Below are 18,243 nucleotides of genomic sequence, written 5' to 3' on the forward strand. Positions count from 1 at the left end.
GAAAAATAACTTTCATGCTTGCACAAAGGAGAGAGCTAGGACTCGCTTCCCTCCCCGATCAAAGTGTTTGTATTCCCCATTTGAGAAGCAATGTCTTTTCTTTCAGCTGGACATGAAGGGACTGCTCCAAAGCAGCCCTGAGATTCGCACTTTCAACCACAAGAAGCCAGTAACATCCAGTATCCGCACATCATTTCAAAATATTCGCTATGTTCTTTATTTTCTAGTAAGGAAGGTACTGCTGTGTCCTCATGACAACCCAACCGCCAAGTCCTAACGTGCGGCCTCCACCAGCCCAGCGAGCATGTTGGAGAGAAACGCCCACGCTCCACAGGGAGCTGCTTTCGGAAGAACTCGGGCTGCAAACCATCCTGTCCTCCCTCCAGCCGAGTAGCTCTCATAACCGAGAACTCCTAGAAAAAAAAAGTTAATCATACAAATCCGTATCTCATCGCCATAGCAAACAAGCACAATCGCAGGACAAAAATCACCCGCCCATCGTGCCCACAGAAAAATCAACCCTGACTCACAAAGTCTCCGCTTCCACTGATATTGAAGATGCCAGACACGTTCAAAGAGCCACAGGCACTCAAAATCACTAAAGCTTAAACACACCATTGACACTAACACATTAGACCTCAGATATATGACATAAGAGAAGTAGCATTTCATCAGTTTTGGAAGGAAAACAAAAAGTTTTTCAGAGCACACGTGTGCTGCTGCACGATGTGTTACGCCAACGCACATGCCATTGCTGCTTTCAAAAGCACAAACACAAGTTTATGGGGAAAAAGAGAGCATGGGAAATGTTTCCAAGTCCTTAATTACAGCCATTATTAACTAAGAGCTTTTATTTTGTATAGCGGGAAGTGGCAGAAATTACCTCTCCGCTTAGAACATAAAAACCAAAATGGTACCTGAAGGATTACAGTAATTAATTGCAGTTTGGTCAGACTGCCACCATCTAAAACCATACCTCCCGAAGTAATCATCAATTTGAACATTAGGATACCAACTATTTTTTTTAAAGGCTATGAGAAGTCTGCTTCTTATCCTCATACTGCAGAATTGATTTTCACAACTGAAGACTAAGATGACATCCAAATTACACTACTTTAAAGCAGCCTCTAAGACCAACACTATCATGGCTTCCAAGGCAGTTTTTCCTTACTTTTAGGCACCCATCCTGATCATCTGGCACCAGACGGAGGTATTAGACCGAGCTAATTTCAAAAGCTGAGAGTCAGAATGCCCTCCACTGAAGTTGTTGTCTCAGTCTGAATCGAGGATAGTTTATAAAAATATATAGGCTAGCACTGTAATTCTCCTCCAGAGGACAGGACTTACTAACGCATCTGCAAGCGGAAGAATCTGAAAGGGCCAGAAAGCACTCTTCCAAAACCCTTCTTTTGGTTGCTTCAGGAACCTTTGCTTCAGATCCACCAAAGATTAAGGCTCAGTCTTTCTGAGAAGATGAGCCCAAGAAGGTAAGAGACTGGTTCTCACTGACTTGGGAAGCTTGAACAAGCTTTTCTTGAACCACACAACATTAAAATACTGCACTTTGAAACACCAGCCTTCCCTGGGCTCTGTGGCAAACCTCAGTGCTGAGAAATCAAGCCTTATTCTTCTGAGAAGAGTAATGGAAGTTAAATGGGATGTTAACTAAGCTTTAGTACTGCATACATTCGCAGTTCAGTACTTAAATATGCAAAAGCATAACATCTAGCCAATAATCCTTCACACACGGAACAAGATGACCACCTGCTAGCTAAAATCTGTGATCCTTCTTCCCTCTCACCATTGTAAGTGTAGGAGAGGTGGGTTCAGTGGCAATATTGACCCGCTTCTCCCAATTTCAGTGAAGCAAAAGGAGAAAAATAACCCTTTTTTTTTAAATCTTGTGTCTGAAGGGCTGAATTTGAGGAAGGGGAAGAAAAATCTCCCCAGCACAGCCTCCACCAGTTCTGCCTGCCTTAGGCGACAGCCTGTGGCCCTCCCTCCGCTACATCCACCCAAGAAACCTTCCCAACGAGAACAGTTGCAGAACAATATCCTTGTGCAGTAAGAGTCAGGAAAAAAGGTAAGTTTCAAGTTACCACTAAGAGAAGCTGAGGAGCAAGAAAAGCTGCATTGTGTCATTCCCATGTGGCGAGCCTGAGGAACAGGGATGCTCAGAGGGCCCCCCGGGGCAGGAGGAAGGAGGAGAGCAGCCCAGCACCGCCTACTAGTCCAGGCATTTTAGGAGAGGAAGCTGATGGCAAGGACGTTCCACTGATTAGCGAGGAGAAGGACTTTTCTTACAGCTCCTAATTGAAGGATTAAAACCAGACTTTACTGAAAGTACATGTGCCTCTGGGCTCACAGAAGCTTTCTGATATTTAGCAGCTTCGGTGGGAATATATTGCCTCCCTTTGCACTTCTCTAAAAAGCTCTCCAAACTCCTTCACACACTAACACTCACATTCCAGAGTATAAGCACCACTTCCTACCTCCCAGGAAAAGCAGCATTTAGCACAAGTACCAGCTATAAGAAAAGTTGAACAGAAAAAGCATTTCCTTCCATTCAACCACGTACAACAGGCACAAATCATACCGCATTAGTATTGTGAATGCTACAAAGAAATTCAAAGGTTTGTATGAAGTCATATTACCACCAGACTATGAGGTCATCAACACCAGATCTCAACTCACTGAAACAAGCCGTGACAGCCATCCCTTTCTAAATCTCTCTGCTTCAGCAGTGGTATAAAGTAGGTCAAAACTATACAGCAAATGAACAACCCACCACCACAACCCAGGCCCAAGGAGGCACAAGGCATTGGCGTTCTATCTTCAGAAATGGACCATCATCATGCTGATTCCCAGCAATACTTATCTAGTCGTAGCCACATCATGAACCAGTTTTATGTATCACTATCTAGTGAAGAGCACACTGCCTGGGGTGCAGTTAACGTCAGAGCCCCTTTCAGCTGTGTATACAAACCAAACTGTCTTATTCCATCACAGCCTGAAAAAAAAAATAATTCACACCACTGGATTTTGAAAAGCAAGGTAAGAATCCTAATCAGCTACTGTGGATGAAACTCAACGTCTTGGGAGAACTCTCTGCAGAGATTCTTCTAATCACCAGCAGCTTCTTGACCTTCCTTTCCTTTGCTCCCTTGCAAATGGCATGCAAATATGAGAGTCTGAAGTCAACCGCACAAACGCCTTTATTCCCAGATTTTAACCCCTCCTTAGAGCAGAACAGGGGATGACAGCAGACATTTCCACTATTCTTTTACAGCAAGAGTAGCTGCGCACTTGCTGAGAAGTAAGGACTAGGCATCTCCCACATACTAACTATGGATAATCTTCAGGCATTGAAGACAACAGACTTTGGACCCGCTCAAGCAAAAACCACCCAGAACCAGCATGGAGCAAACCAGCAACATAAAAAGGCAACTGGCTTGCGGATGGGAGGAACCCAGTAGATGTTATCTCCCTAAAATCAGGAATGGATCTCAAAAAGATCAAACAAGTCAATTAAGAAAGGATGTTAATTAAAGCAACTACCTTCCTATGAAAGAGGGTAGGCAGAAGTTCAGCCAGACTGTGGGTGTTCCCCAGTTTATTGGGCTGTCCCACGTACGATACACTACAGAGCACGATGCATGCGGATTCACAGTACAGGCAGCTCATGGATCCCAGCCACCACGGTGAAGTTTTCCGCTCTCAGCTAAACAAAACACATTTATCACCAATATCTGTAGAGAAACAGCAGAGCAGGTCTGCTGACCCAGGAGCTTCTAATGAGGAGGCTACCAAGCTGATAAAGGGAAAACTGACTCTTAGCTGTGTCCTTCCACAGATAACTGCAATCCCTCTGCACCGAACACACCCAGCCGGGACAGCAAACTCACAATAAAAGCACTTCAATCCGCAGCTACCAAGCTAGACTTAGGACGCCAGAAAACAGCAGAGGCTAGATGCAAGGTAGAGATCAAGGAGAGATCTGGAGGAGCCATGCTCCTGCAAACCCGATCCCTTCCCAAGGCAACCACGAGAAACGATGCTGCAGAAGAATCTGTGGAAAAAAGAGCAGACACAGTAGTCTAGGCAAGAAGCAACACAGCTTTTGTAAAAGAAGAAAAACCACACGCGACACAACCAGCCGTGCTTCAAACCTACTGAAACATCCCGGAGTTCTGTGCCAACGAGCATATGGCTACAGTAAACCATCCTCGCACATCCTGTAATCCTAAAGGAGTCATGTGTGATTAAAAAAAAAAAGTTAAAACCAGTGATAATTTAAGTTCAAAACAGATGAGAAGATTTCGTAATTTAATTACATGTTTAGTGAACAATAAAAGTTAAACTGAGCTTGAAATACTCTAATGCCAGTGAACAGTTAGTAGTAAAAACAAACCCAGCGTTGTCATGTCAGCAAAAAAATCTCCATGCTTATCATTCATGCTTTGAAAAAAGCCAGTCTGAAGCATGGTACTGTGCAGATATCATGTGCCAAAGTTATCAAGCTCCTAGCTTCCATATGCTTTGCTTATTTCACACAAATATTTTTTTTCCTCACTTACAGAGAGCCAAAGTCTGCAATGCTACAAATCATTTGACCAAATAATTATTTCCACATTGGTTAGGCACTCCTAGTTTATGCAAGCTTAATAACTCCAGTTATACACAAACACCCAACAACCACCTCCAAAACACACACAGAACTTTGTGTACAAAAGTCAAATTCTCCTGACCAGCAGCAATTTCTTTAGCCACCCCACACACACACAAAGCACAAGTAGCAAATCACCCCAAACACCAAATTCTGCAACTGTTTTAAGCAAATTGCAGATTCCACAAACTTTTCCACCTATGCTAACATATTATATCCTCCATGGGTATGAAACCATTAAGACCATTCAGAAAGGGTATCACAAAGCAAAAATCAAAAAACCCGAGCACAACACATTGTGTGTCCCTTGGGCCCCGCAGCCAAAGAAAAAGCAGCCAAGGATGACTCTGGCCTTCTCCACCCACACTTTGAGGATCCAGTGTCTTTACTATCTGCTTCAAACACCAAGAAAGTTCAGCAAGTCTTACCCTTTCCTATGTAGCTTTGATAAGAAGTCAATGGAATTTTACAAGTTGTCATGTTTTGCTTTTTTCACAGTTGCTTGACACTAAAAAAAAAAAAAGTCTTCAGCAGACCGCATGCCCTTCCTCTGCAGCAGAGATTTCTCCCACTGCAAATACCATAGGCAGTAAACCGCCAGAAAACGCTCAAGTTTTAATTCGCATGCATCAAAAGCGACCACAGATGACGGTGCAATTAAAGAGAACACACCGATTCCATTCACCTAACAAATCAAACCTCTCTGCTGGTTATTTCTTACCAGCAGATGCTGTGCAAAGCTGCAAGGCTGGTGCTTGGATGCCTGGGGCCACAGAGCTGCTCCATGCGAAACAGCCCGAAACAGCCCTCTCGGCACAAGCTACTCCTGTCCCGGCTGCTTCTGTCTCCCCCCATGGGGGACTCTCAAGCCCTTAAGCCCTCTTAGCTGGGACCTTTCTCATTGCAATGCTGATCCACACATCACAGCATGTTCTAACACTCAGCACGATCAAAGCAAACTCGTCCCAGATGTTTGTTTGTTCTTCCCTTAGTCCCCTCTCGTCCTCCTCTTAGAGGCTTTTCCAGCCAGACCTGATGCTTTGTGGAGCAAGACAGACCCTGAAATTACACGTTTGCAGCAGAAGTTTGGCAGCGCTGCTACCAGAGCTAATGTTTCCCATAATGCTCCTCCACAACACAGCTCCACTACTAAGTACAGCGCCGACACCGAGCTGCAGATCCAGCCAGAAGGCTTCAGGATTTGCTCCTGGAAAGCTCTCTCACAACTCTGGCAAAAAAACTTTAAAGACCAAAAGGCATGCAAGGATGCTGGCAGTGTCGCAAAGGAGGAGGAAAGGAGAAGCAGAGCTGTTAGAAGAGTAAGGTGAAACCACAGAAGACTGCTTAACCCACTTGATACCCCACTGACCCAGGTGGTGGGGAGCCTGACATCTTCCTCACCCTTGCCGCTGGCTCCAGCGCACCAACAGAGTCCAAAACTCAGCCAATAACAGGAGAGTGCTTTGTCATTTTAGAGTTTTCTGCCAGGCTAATAAGAATGGGCTTCTGGAGGAGTCCCACCAGCACTGCTGGGGAAGCACAGCAGCAACTCCACCTGCAGCATCAGCCAGCCCATATGTCTATTTAATCTATGCTGAGACTACCTTCCTGGATGACTCTCTGCCTTAAACGCAACCAGAAACATCCCAGAATAACTGAAGAGTATTCCAGTAGAGAGGTAAAAATCAACAGCATGGGTTGCGGCAGTACTGCAGTGTCTGCTGGGGGATCCAGAGGAGAAACAAGCGAAGAATAGAGAAAAGAGGCCCCAGCAAACCATTCCAGTGCAACAGCTAGTAAAAAGCCATTATTAAATACAGTAATCATCTCTTAGTATGTCAAATTTCATCACTTATTCTCAATAAAGAGACTTCACATCTTTTGACTGTACATACTCTACAGCACTGCAGGTTGAGCTTAACTTGACAGAAAGCTTCCAAAATGCCACCAAGAGTGTACAAGCAAGCTTTAGTTTTACACAAAATAAAAGGTTGTTGTACATGGTGCGGCAGAGCCCCTGGCTCCCAAGAGGAGCCTGTTGCCCTAAACATACTCTGCTCCTCAGAGAATAACATTTTGGAGGCATGCAGCCTGCAACTAGAGAAATCCTTTCTAAATTAGCTTTGTACAGAAGCTAAGAAAGAAGTTCGTACCCAAAGCCCCGTGTCCCAAGGCACAGGAGAAGCGCAGCACTTAAGTGCAGGTTTCAGAGCAAACTCTGCTTACTCATCTCTCCGCTCCCACCACTTAATGAAGTGTGATGCTGCAAAGCAAAGCAATCAAGCTCCGGCATTCCCCACTTACAGGCTGCTTCATTACACTCCCATTGCTCATGTGCAGGAGAATATCACTAATCACTACCAGGCTCCCCCACCAAGGGCTCTTGCTTCATTCAGCATAAACAGAGAACAATGCTCTAAACACTCAATCAGACAATATTCTGCCTTTGTTATTCAACATGTGGGCTCATGACTCTGATTTTCCACAGTGAAAGCCATACGCTGCTCCCAAAGATCCCTCTCCAGGAGCATTTTCCTCCCGCACACATTTCACATCAATCAGGGTGCCTGTCCTCACCAAGGAGCAATAAGCATCTCGTGCCCATCATTCAGGGGCACGAGCAGCGCTGCTTTAATCCTGGTAATTTACATTCACACATTCCACCTCCGAACCAAAATAAGATGAGCATCCAAACAGGTGGGAAGCAGACTCGGCTATTTTTAACTCCTGCCAGCTATTCTGCTTAGAGGCAATAAAAATCAAATACCTCAAAAAAGTCACTCCAGCCTTAACCACAAACCACAAGAACAATTTTATTTTGAAGTCTTCCTTCCTTCCTTCAGGAGCCCTACTCTTCCACCCCACCCACCCACATTTTTTTGAGGCAAAATAAACTTAGAGTTACCTCCAGCACAGCTGTCAGTATTTCAGATCAGAGTAATGGAGGGACAATTACATTTAACATCAGTACTTCCAAGAAGTGCTGAACATAGAATCGTGGAACAGTTTGCATTAGAAGGGACCTTAAAGCCCATCCAGTGCCACCCCCTGCCTTGGGCAGGGACACCTCCCACCACACCACGTTGCTCCAAGCCCCATCCAGCCTGGCCTTGAACCCCTCCAGGGATGGGGCAGCCACAGCTTCTCTGGGCAACCTGGGCCAGGGGCTCACCACCCTCACAGTAAAATGCAGGTACACATGGATAAACAGGCCTGCAAAAATTCCTGCACGCAACCCAGCACTAGTCCCTCGCTTTTACAAGGAAAGGACTATTTTAGCTTTCCACTTGGCTTATGTCCTCCTGAATTCCCACCGATACTCAGCATCTCTTTTGTCACCGTGCAATGCCAAAGCAGGGGCAGGATGTACCAAGGGACCCACCACCAGCAGCTTTGTAGCACTGTTACCCTGCAAGAGATCTTCTGAAAGCACCGAGTCTCCTGGACCTCAGCTGTCAGTCCAGCTGCCTTCCTGAAAGATTAAGCGCAATGGGGAAGTCTCCCTCAAAAGGAGGGGCAGCCCTAGCACAGACAGCATTCAGCCACTTCTAACAGCTGGATTTGAAATAAAACACTGGGATTTCCTTCAGAAGATCCACAGGGCCCCAACACATCTCTCGCTTCTTCCCCGCAGTTAAGAGGCAGGTGAAGAACGAGAACCCTGAGCCGGGCAACTCCCTGCTGTTAAAATAAATCATTTCAGTTCTTCTCATGCTTCAGCATTGACCACAACCACAGGTTTTATCATCCCCTGTATGTGTCAATTTTACCATGGTATTATTCAAAACATGAAAAAAAGCCTACCACAAGTGCTCAACAACGATGCCCAGCCACCTTCCTCTCCTCAGCTGGATCCAGCCTCTCCTTCCTCATCACACCCCTCACAAGCTCACTGAAAAAGCTGTAGGTACTGCACAGCTACAGCGAAAACCCAGTGGAGGCCTGGGGCTCCCCAATGCTACAGTGACAACAATTAAAACACTGTTAGGACACATTCCAACGTAAATTCATTATATCAACAACACAGAAGCTAAGCCGCACTGCACACAAGCTCTCGACTTGACACTACTGACAACGGCCTGAAGTCTGAATTTTAAAATATTTTAAGAGATCACCCTATGTCAGAAAAAAGCTGGACTTGCTACGTTATTCATTCTCCAATTCTCCCAAAGAAACTCCTCTGTTGAAAACTTTCTGGTTATTCAAAAGAGCACATCCCATTACACTGGAGGGGCAAGTCACAGAGAGAGGCTATCAAATTCACCTAAGGAACAGCACTGCCTTTGTACACTGTGGGAATACCTGCAAAAAAGCACAAAGCATTAATGCACATTAAGGTCTACAGCACAGCCCACAACGGCAGCTTGCAAGAGACATCACTCTGTGACAGAGAATTAGGACACCGCCTCGGCAGGCCAGGACTTCTCCAGCCCCGTACAAGTTTATCCGCCCCCTGCCCCCCCGAGATGTGCTTTGCTGGATTCTCACAGTCACTCGCTGAACTCAGTGGGAAAAGGCTGTAGGCTGTTTTCCGGAGTCCTAGAAACAGCACGGTGCCCTGCTTCCATTCCCAGTCTCTCCCGTACGGGAAGGACTGCCCACAAGATGCACGTCCAAAATAACCTCTGCTCCCTACACTACCCTGTGCTTCAGAAGGTAGTATTGATCTGTGCTTCCCAAATAACAATGAAGAATAATCTACCACCAATTTTACCACCCCAAAAAAAAACAAAACCCCAAAACAGAAGGCACTCAACAACAAGTTTCAAAACTTTCTTTAAGGTGGCTGGGTAGGGCATCCATTCCTATTACACTCTCAATTTGCAGTTCTCCTCAGAAACATGAATTATGGCTAAATGCAGTCCGGGCCAGCCAAAAAACACCAGTCAGGATAAGCCAACAGAAGCCTCAGTCACAAAGACGTATCCACCAGCAGCCTCTCTGACCAAGAAACTGAAGAAATTCGAGAGCGCAAAAGCAGCCAGAAGTCAAGTCCTCTCTCCTCACACACCGGAGAGCCAAAAACAACCACCGAGTCCATCTGATGGATGACACCATCGGCAACAAGGCTGGGCAAGATGCACCAAGCTCAAAATTCACAAGGAGGTTGGCGGAATCAGTCACAGGACTGCTACGTGACAGGGGACCCATGGTGGATGCTTCTGCTCTCGAAGCCACTGCTATACAGCCCAGGAACCTGCCAGCGCGCTGCCCCTGCAAACCTTTCCTTTCCTCCTCTGGGAGCTCATCACCGACTTCTGACAAACGAGCTTTTTCCACACGTGCGGACAAACCAGGTTCTCAATTACAACTGCATTCTCTTCAATATCTTGAAGCTGAGGCACTGAACAGGAATGAGGAGAAAAAGAATCTTTTTTTCTAATCATTAGAAAGAAATATAAAATAAAAAAAATCTACTTATTCTCAGGTCTCAAAGGTCATAATGACCAGGAAAGCTCAACTGATGTATTAACAATTTTTCCATGTAAAACAACTGTTCTGATCCAGTATTTAAGCAGAGTACTTCAGTTCTACTTTAACAATACTCATTTTCTACATTTTAATTACGTTTCCATTTCTTTCCAAAAGCAGCTTGATGCATGGAAAAGTAATTCAGTAGATAACGTCTTGCCATCTTTAAACATTATTAAAAAAAGACAGAAACATTAAGATGCAAGCATTTAAATAATTACAGATCATATCAATTTAGTCAGGAAACATACCAAGCTTAGCAATAAAAGCTAAAATTAGCTGCAAAGTAATATTGCCAGACTAGAAAGCTCCAGAAAGATTACTAGAGTGTTCAAGCAAGACTGAAATTATTCAAATCTAAGCTTCTTGCTTATTTAAATCAATCTGCCTGGGAGCCACACAAATTGTTGTGGTAAATTGATTTCCCTAGCGTCTGGTTCTCTTTTTGTAAGAGCCACGACAAGAAAAAGGAAAAGACCAGAAAGACCAGATGAAAACAGCTGATTCACAACATCGTTAGGCATTCTGCATTCAGATTATACATCACAACATTAAACCAAGTTATAAATGTCTCAGCAAGTAAAGGCAGCAGGGCAGGGTGACTCACGGCAGAGCTACAAGGTGCAGCGCTCAGCTGCAGACCTCCGCAGCAGCATCAAAATCAGAAATGCCACTTCTCTTCTTGGAGACTCACGCCACGCAGCATGACTAATGCACTTTATTTTACCTTACTACCTCATCTCTGCTACACTCCAGCAACGCGCACCTAGATTTTACACGCGCAAGCATATGAAACAGATTTTCAGCAAAGCTACAGTGTTAACGCCTTTACTGATGTGAAAAAAATACGATCGTGCTTCATTCCTGCTTGGCCAAAAGGTAGAGCACACCATTCAAAAGAAGTCTTCTTGAAAAGCATGACATACTCGATTAAATAAATGGCTTAGTGTATTTACCTAAAGAATTGTGCTGGTATAAACAGCAGCTTGTTTTTAAGCTTGACAGAGAAGCATGATAAAAAAAAAAAAAAAAAATCGAAAAAGCCTCAAGCAGCATCACACAGCCGTTTCCAAGCCTTACCCTTTGCTACGAGCTAACCCTGTGGTCTGCAGCGAGAAAAGCCACGTGAGCTTTTCTTCAGGACCAGGTTTTTGTGCACATGGAATGAAAGTGAAGGCTGTCTGTTCATTTCTCACAGGGGAGCCGCATTTCATGTGAAAAAGAGTTATCCAGCAACATTTACTGTACACATCTGCACCAATAAGGAAATGAGTCATCAACCCACTGGCAGGCCCGATTCCCAGCACACAGCGCACTCCAGCTATTTAGGAATCTGTGTACAAAATACAGGGGGAAAGGCAGATGCAAGCCACAAGTCATTTTAAGGGACTAGATATAAAACACGAACTAATTTAAATGCATTTTTTTTCCTCCTTTGCTTGGGCATAATTCCTTCAAAAGCACAGGACCAGCGTGGTATTGCACACAGCCGCAGAACTTCTCACCTGGATGAATCATAATGTTTTCTTTATATAACTGGAAGAAAAGCAAACTCTAATGTTTATTTTAACCCTGGATAAAAAACACTTGGATTTTGTTCAACAGAAAAAAAAAAAAATCAGCATGAATAAGTCTTTACAGTCACTGCTAAGGCAAGGTTTCCATGGGATTAGTAACAAACTACCAAATAAAAATTCTGTTTGCCTTCAGAACATGCAAACAAAAGCCCTCTTACAGGGCCAAACCAAGTACCTTTCCTTAGTTCACCACACTGATTAAAGGATTAAAACAAAGAAAACTGTACATACATCTTCTTATTTAAGCTCTGCACTTCCTCACGAGGTTAGATACGGGTTTAGATTAACCTTGTTCCCAGGAGAAGCCCGGGGCACTGAGCTGCATCGGGCTTCTCCATAGGCACTGGTCTCCTCTGCCACAGAAGCTTGGCTTTTAATGCATTTTGTAGTTTTGGGAGCTCCTTTCCAAAAAGCACTAGAGTTTTTCAGCTTGAACTGCTCAGCTCAATAGCTATATAGAGCCGTTAAGCCAAGCATTTTGCTTGAAAATTCTGACCGTAATGGTAATTCAGAGGATTTAAAACGATACCACGGTAAGCAGCCAGATCAGTAACAGTTTCCCTTAAGCCAAACGAAGAAATTATAGCTGACTAGTCTTGCACAGATGAGCAACTTTAAAAAAAAAAGAAAAAGAAAAAAGCCATGTTTGATGCTGGATTTTAGAAGTGAGCTTGAAGAGCTTTCTGGAAAGCAACGTTAGTAGAAAGATGTCTTACTGGTATGCAGGAGAGCCAGACACCTGCCCGCAAATCCTTCCAATTACTGTTTCCGTAACTCCTACTTAAAAAGCTATGAATAAAGAGAAGCTGCAATTAAAGAGACTGAGCACACCTACAGCTTCTCTGCTAATACTGACAGAGAGAAAATAACAGGGGAGGGAGAAGGGAGCAAAGCACTAAGGTAGTCAGTGCTGCTGCAGACAGCTTGGTACCAACACACAGCTCCATGCGGTACCACCACCACGATCACTGCTGAACAATCTTTGCCTGTCAAAATACAAGAATTCAATCAACAATTCAACTGCGCTAGAAACAGTTGGTTATTCTTCCTCCTGATTCTTTCTGACAAACAGCAGAATCAATGACAAGGCTCGTGAATACAGACCGAGAAGCCAGCCACCTGCACCAGCCAGGGCAGGCGGGAAGGGCAAGTACACGGGCAGCGCTACACCTTCTTCCTCCTCGAACTTGAATTTTCAATTCTACCTAAAAAGAGAACTTCAGAGTTTAAATATTTCATAAGCAGCAACAACTGACACTTGACAGAAAATACTTTATCTTAGTCTCTGGTGGTGGTCTGTATATAGTTATGCACTATTAACCTATTTGAAGTTACACACTAAAGCAAGGTTTTCCCATCATCTGAAGCCCCGTTGTGGCTGAAGAAATAAAGATGAAGTTGTAAATCTCTGCAGGCATGGAAATGCCCAATAGACAATACCTCGTTTTCAGGATTACTTCCAGTATGCTGATGGCAAAGCCCAGACAGTCCTCACGTAGAACCTGTTAACACGCGGAGATTGTTTTGTCCCAGCCCCTAAGCAGAATCAACATGTTTTCCCCAACAGATAACACTTGAGAATAGGAATTTCAGAGTCTGATTTGTTCTTATCCAAGTGGCACAGGGACACGATGCAGTTCACACGTCCACAAGAAGGCAGTGGCATACTTCTGGGGACACAGAGGGAAAAGCTGACAGCAGTACCCTCAGGTAAGCAGTTTTCCACCCAGCACAAGCATTTAAATCCCTTGCACGCAGATTCCTATCTGAATGATAAGAGAAAAAATGTTGGAGTAGTGCAACTTTTGCAAAAACAAGGTGGGAACTGAATGCTTTAAGCACGGGTCAACACTGCAACAAACCCCCCCTATTTTGGTCTTCCACGATGTCTTTCACTAGTCTTGAAAAGTTCTTGCTCAGGGTGAGAATTAACTCTTCTGGGCAAAAAAACTTGTCAATCTCCATACAAAAGGAAAAAAAAAACCTTACAAAATGATTTATCTGTGTATTTTAGGATTACTATACAACACAGAGTAGAGAAGGGGCTGGAGATATGGTTGTCCCATGACAATTTTCAATGAAAGATAAACCACAGAATACCAGAGGTACTAGATGCAAACAGATCTCCAGAAATAAGTCAGATATTCCCAAGTAACAGTGAGAGGCAGGAGCACCTCAGTAGGTGCGCATGAAGAAAGAATACCTGGCACAGTAGCAACTGATACTACCTCTTACGAGACACATACTACTTCATTTATTTATTTTCTTTTAAGTCAAAATTAAACCTTAGCAAAACAGTTACTGAAAGTGAACATTCAAAGCTTCAGTGGTATCTTTCAGGTAAATGTCCAAAAGTGACACAAGAGGTTGAGGCATCTAAAACATGAGAGCAGATGGAGAAGGAACTCAAGAGCAAAATCTTCTCCAGCAACTATTCAACATTCAGATGCAATCCTTAGGTGTTTTCCAAGCCCCCAATAAACGGAAAGTTATCACACACAGTTCTCTACAAACTACATTTGGACTCAAATGGTGCAATAAGGAATAGACAGGATTTACATAATGAGAGCAAAGATCACAGAATCATTGAATGGTTTTGGTTGGAAGGGACCAGTAAACATCATTTAAAGATTCTTTTTTTTTTTTTCCTCCCCTTTGTGTACATAGTTATCAGCTGCATTTTGAAAATCTGTAGCTCATGGTGAGTGCTAGGCTTGGCACCAACTCTAGTGGTTCCCTGCTCTTTGCCCAATCATGGCAATATACTACCTCCTTCCTCGTTGCCCTCCAAAACAAGAAGCAAGGACAGAAAAGCCTTACAGCAAATTAAGAACTGCCATGTCCAGACAATTTTCATTTAATCACAGGCCAAGCATTTCAAAAGCAACACTGTCAGGCTTCCTGAAGCCCGCAAAATTGAATTTAGCAAATTTGGGTTTACATTTCTAACTATAACATAGCATCTACCAGATTACCCGAGGCAACCAGATTAACAAGGATATTTTTATAATGGATAATCTAGCAAATTACCAAACTAGCTTTAACACTGAGGTCAAGAAGAGAAGATACTGTGGAATAACTTTAGTTTTCATCTATTTCTGCACAAGAAACTTCTCCTGGTTTAACTCATCCTTTTTCCAATGCAAACCCTAAAACAATTAACCCCAAAATAAAGCACTCGTGAAGTATTACCCATAACTAAAGGTGGTGTAACTGTATGGAAAAGAACCCCCATGTAGACAAGCCTATCGTCCTCACACCTCTCAAGCTGCTGAAGCACCGACATTTATTTCACCGTTGCCTGCATTTAGCAGAGACTAACACGAGGTTCACTACCACGATGCACAGAGCACAATACAAGCAAGCGTCCATCTAACCCTTCTCGGCAAGAAAGAACTTTGCATCACATCTGTATTACAAAGCAAAAGATTTTCGGTACTTTTTAGGTATACTAAAGTGAAGTCTATCAGAACTCAGGAAGCAGATGAATAGTTGGTGAATTATAACACGCATGAGTTGACCGGGGGGAATCCAAAAAAAAAAAACCACAACCCAAAATACCCTCCTTGCTTTTCCTTAAATTCTGTAAGGAGTTTTCTGCTAGGTTCTTTCTTACCACTGAGCTGAAGCCTCTCACAACAGCCTCCAGGGTCAGTGATGCTTTGCGGAAAGATGACACATAAATACAAGATTAACTTAGGTCAACCTGAGCTATCATGGACCTGCTCCTCAAAACCAATCCCCAGGCCCAGCTCAACCTGTGAGCAGGCCAGAAGCTAGAAAAAAAGTCTCTATATTCTCTTCTCTACAGGACCAGTGAGATTATCAAGTTAAGTCCTGGGAGCAGCTCTTGCCATAAGAAGCCAAAGAAGGGCACAAACCTGCGAGGAAGTTATGCGTACAGGCTGATGAAACAGCTTGGCTGCCTCTCTAAAGAGTAACTTTTATAAATAAAAAAGTCCCCACTGTGCCAGAGCGGCTGCCAATTCTTCAGGCAAACTGAATGAGAAACAAGAGTGAATTATAGCTTAATATCAGGAAATCTCAGGACTTATTCTGAAGTCTTCACCGTACTGCATACGCCTTCCTGTGCTAGATGCCCTATGTTTCTCTAAAAAAAAAAAGCACAGGCAAAAAAAGCTAATTTGTTCCTTATCATTTTTGTTTGTTACAGTTTCAGTTGTGTGTATGAAGTGTATCAGTTATGTTTGTTCCACTTTAGAGACCAAAACTTGCAAACCTAGCATTTTGCAGGCAACCAAGTTGATAAGAGACATGCAACCACCACAAGTGAGCCCCTACACCAAACCCAACTCAAACCGCTGCGAGAAAGGCTGTTTTGCTCTGAGTAAGCTCCCAGGCCTGTTACCACAAGCAGATTCACACATTTGCAAGTAATTTAAGACATATAAGGTTCCTGCCCATCTGAACTTGCAAAGCTGCTTCTCAGAGCACAAATGAATCTACCCCATTTCAGCGATGATGGTCCTACGTCCTCACGTGACCAACGCCTACTGCACAAGACAACAGTCTTCAGAAAACCAAGTTGTTCCTCTTGTTCTTGCAACGCAAAACTGGGAAGAAAATGTATTATTAAAGCGTATATTCTTCTCATGCTTTCCAGTGAACCGTCCTTGACTGATCGCAGCCCCCCCATTCCCAAAGAAGAGCCAAGCGAGGATAACCTGCTGAACACAGCACCCGCAGCAGTAGGAGGATGAGAGCTCCACAGCTACATAAATAAAAATTGCTTCTGCAAACTGAGACTAATTGTGGCTTGCTTCTAGTGAAGGGGGAGGTGGGTGCAACACGATTTGTCCGGTCTAAGGGGACAAACGCTAACTCTGCTATTTTCAGCTCAGCACGTTATCACACACGCTCAGCTCGACTTCAGAACTGGAGGAAGAGATTCTGCATGGAAGTACCAAAACATCTGGAATAGCAGGTTTCCTTACACCCGGCTTCAAAACCAGAGCAGACAATCGCATGAACTTGGCAGTAACTTTGCTGACTATTTGCAGCAAGATACCCTCTAAAACACCCAGGTAGTTTCCCACACGTTTCTGGAAGATTGCCTCCTTCAATGACTCTGCTGTGCAGGACGAAACCTGGTCAGAACAAGCGAGATCTTACTAATGCAGGTGGGGCTCACTACTAGAAGCCAGTTCTTACTGCCCTTTGAGATAAGCAAATCGGAGTTAATCCATCAATTCTTCGAACTGAAGACTTGATCCTTCTTCCTCGTCTTCTATTTAAAGTTTTGGTGGAAGCAGGATTAGCAGAGTGAGGCTTTACACTGTAAAGACAGGAGCGCCAGGGAAAGTGCACGGCATTCAGGCTAACGCGAGGCATCGATACACAGTTTGCTGAAATGCTTTAACTGCTATAATAAGGCAGGCTTACAGTCTCTTTCTAGGGGGGGAGGAAGTATAGTCTATGCAAGAACACTCCTGAATTTAAAAGTCATTCATGCTGGTTCTTCAGAAGTGTTTCCTTTTAATTAGGCTCATTAAGAGCCTCTATGCTAATTTGAGCTACAATTTTTCACAGAACTTATTTTCTTACTACACCGCCCCAACCTAGTGAGCACAACATTTCTGGCAGGTTCACCTCCAGCCCCCTTCACTGGTGCAGTTTAGTGCCGCTCAGGACTGACCACACACTGACCACCAGCTTGACCAGAGCTTCGGAACCAAGCAAGCAGAGAGCTGGCTCCGCCTGCAACCAAACTGTTCAGTTATTAACTCTTTGAATTGACCTACACAGCTAAAAGTCATTTTTCCTCCACTTTAAAATAGACTCGGTTTTGTTGACAGTTCGATGTTTCAACATAATTCTCTTACAAAGCTTAAGTCTTAGTTGCATTTTGGAGAAGAAAAGGGCTTTTGAGCACTTATTTGCTTCATTTTTTCCATTTCAAATTTGCTCAGTTTGCACAAAAGATCTTTTTCTTAAGTGCCAGCACCAGAAACAAGCTGCAATCCGAAAATCAAGTGGGGTTTTATTGTACCTTATACAGCTTGTGCCAAAATGTGTTACTAAATCAGCTGTTACAATCATTGGTAATAGGCAACGTTGGCCCAAAAAGGCTGAAGAGGAAAGATAAGATGTTTTGTAACATCAAAATAAGCAGATGCCTCAAGGACAAAGGTACAACCTCACTTTTTGACCAGACCTTTACTAAATTAATCATCTCTACCTGTCAGATCAAAGCTGCTTTCTAAATATAAGTCGTACAGCAGCATTTAATGAAAAACTAAATTTTAAGTGATGACAAGCATTAATAAATATGCTAATTTCTTCATTTAGTTGGCATTTGTAACACTAGTATGAAGAAATATGTTACTTCACGGAACACTGCGATTCCTCCAGGGAAATATTTGAAGCAGCTCATCTTGCCCGTTTTCACGGCAGACAGTTTTGGAGAAACCAGGCTGTAAATACACTCAAATGACTCCCGACGAGGGGCGACGAGCACCAACATCACAAAATTAAAACCTCTTCTCTTTAAAGTGAGACAAAGGAGCC

At 43.7% G+C, this 18,243-nt stretch overlaps 1 protein-coding gene across 4 annotated transcripts in view; it reads right to left on the reverse strand.

Annotated features, from left to right (window-relative positions):
• Nucleotides 1-18,243, reverse strand: part of GLG1 (golgi glycoprotein 1) — an 89,295-nt gene that overhangs the window by 50,172 nt on the left and 20,880 nt on the right. The window lies entirely within an intron of this gene.

Source organism: Rissa tridactyla, chromosome 4 (genome assembly GCF_028500815.1).
Source record: "Rissa tridactyla isolate bRisTri1 chromosome 4, bRisTri1.patW.cur.20221130, whole genome shotgun sequence".
Taxonomy (NCBI): Eukaryota; Metazoa; Chordata; class Aves; order Charadriiformes; family Laridae; genus Rissa; species Rissa tridactyla.